Below are 2596 nucleotides of genomic sequence, written 5' to 3' on the forward strand. Positions count from 1 at the left end.
TGTTCTGCTGTGACAGATGCAGCAGAGCTCAGACTCCGCTGCATCTACCGGGAATGATTCTCTCAGAAGCTCCAGCTGCACCAAGCTCCTCCCTCCCAGGCCCCTCATTGGCTGTGAGGGCGGTGGGACCTTGGAATCTTAGCAGCTTCCCTTTGAACCTTGAAAATGAGGAGAGAGCAAAACGAATTACATCCTTTCTTAAACAGGAGTTCAGAGAGTTAAATGTCTATTTTTGGAGAGGTCGAATCAGGCCATCTGCTGGCGAACAAAACCGCTCTAGCTACTGAGCATGCTCAGTGTCACTGAGAAACCCGCAGAAGTTTCAGAATATACATCACTTCGGTAAGATTTCAGTAGCTACGGCAAACAGAAGAGCAAGCAGAAAGGGAGGTTTCCAAGCGAACAAAACCGTCTCTAGCTACTGAGCATGTTCAGTGTCACTTAGAAACCCGCAGAAGTTTCAGAATTTACATCGCTTCGGTAAGATTTCAGTAGCTACCGCAAACAAGAGCAAGCAGAAAGGAGATTTCCAAGAGTTTTAACGAGACGAGGAGGGAGAAGGAACCACGGAAATGAGGGAGGAGGGACAAGAGGATCAACATAAAATGAATATGGAAAAAGCATGGAAAGAATCTGAAAGGGATCAGAAAAGAAAGTGATAAGTGGGAGGGACACTGGAGAATGCCAAATATCAAATACAAACACTTGGATCTGTTTTTCCGTCCCCCCACCCCCGGCTTTTTTGGGGGTCTGATTTCACATAAGGTCTCAGAACCTAATAGACAAGTTGTAATTGAGGGTATCCCTTGTAAATAAATAGGATAAAAGTCTTCCGTGTTACAGAAAATAATTATTTGATATGCCTCTAGACATTCTCCCTTTTTCCCCTCCATCCTACTTGTCCTTATGATAAAAATCTTCCAGCCCCATAACTGGAGATCTGATGTACTTATATTTATTTACAAGGCGGCGACTATTAAGTAAATGAGATCAATGTTTCATTTTTACTACTCCCATATGTTAGGTAGTTTTTACTTCGAGGGGGGTAGCACTTATAGTCAAAGTTTAACCATTTGGGAATTCAGCTGGTGTTGGATGATGGAAATAACTTCTCTAGGACCTTACTTCATTTTTCAGGAATTCCTTGTCTTTCGCAAGTGTCTTTTTTGTTTGTTTTGTTTAGCTGTAGAGATAATCTACTGGCTACTTCCTATTTCTATTTGGTTATTTGATAAAAACTAAGAGTCTTAAATTTCTTCACATCCATAATGGAGGATTTAAACTGTTCAACAGTCAAGGACAATTCTGCATATTTTAAAAAATGTAAAAAGCTTTTTTTGTTTTGTTTTGTTTTGTTTTGTTTTTGAGACAGTCTTTCTTTGTCACCCAGGCTGGAGTGCAGTGGCACGATCTTGGCTTACTGCAGCCTCCACCTCCCAGGTTGGTGCCTCAGCAGCCCGAGTAGCTGGGATTACAAGTGTGCGCCACCATACCTGGCTAATTTCTGTAGTTTTAGTAGAGATGGGTCTTGCCATGTTTGCCAGGCTGGTCTCAACCTCCTGGCCTCAAGTGATCCACCTGCCTTAACCTCCCAAAGTGCTTGGATTATAGACGTGGGCCACCACGCCCAGCCAAGAGCATTTTTTAAGTCAAGGCTGAGTATATTTTCGGATATGCAAAAACCACTTTTTTGCTCTCCACTCTCCCTGCCCCCATCTCATTAAAACTCTCGGAAAACTCCCTTTCTGCTTGCTCCTTTGCTTGTGGTATCTACTGAAATCTTACAGAAGTGATGTATATTCTGAAACTTCTGGGGATTTCTAAGTGACACTGAGCATACTAAGTAGCTATAGCCAGTTTTGTTTGCCAGCAGCTGGCCCCCAACATACATACACATTTCCAGTCAATTAGAACCTTAGGAAAATATGCATTAAGCTAGAACAGAAGTTGGCAAATTACAACTGGTGGGCCAAATCTAGCCTGCCACTTAATTTTATATGACCCTTAAGCTAGGAATGATTTTTACATTTTTAAAGTGGTTGAAAATACATCAAAAGAGGAATATTTTGTCCTGTGAAATTTATATAAAATTCTCATTTTTGTGTTTATAAAGAAAGTTTTATTGGAAAACAGTCACACCCATTCATTTATTCTCTGTCTATGGCTTTTTTCAAGCCACAGTGGTGGATGCAACAAAGTCTAAAATAGATACTATTTGGCCCTTTAGAGAAGTTTGCAAACCTCTGTGCTGGAATATAAAATCCATCTCAGCATTAAATGATCTTCATTACTGAGTTTATCACAAATAAAGAACTGTCTTCACTTTTATAAGTAATCATATTTTTAAGTTTTTAAAACTTCTTCCTTATGTAGTTATATTAATTCTGACAGTCATCACATATCTCTTCATTTGTTTGCATTCAATTCAGCAGATTGACTGACACATGAGTGTCAAACTCATGCAAGTTTTTTTGATAACTGGCCATATTAGTAGCACACTCCATCATCCCATTAAGACCTTTTAAGCCTGTCTGTACAGATCATAGTGGTCATGGAAGTTATTGTCAAACTCTTTTCTTCCTAAGCTCTTGCTTTT

The sequence above is a fragment of the Mandrillus leucophaeus genome, unplaced genomic scaffold, assembly GCF_000951045.1.
Source record: "Mandrillus leucophaeus isolate KB7577 unplaced genomic scaffold, Mleu.le_1.0 Scaffold1199, whole genome shotgun sequence".
Taxonomy (NCBI): domain Eukaryota; kingdom Metazoa; phylum Chordata; class Mammalia; order Primates; family Cercopithecidae; genus Mandrillus; species Mandrillus leucophaeus.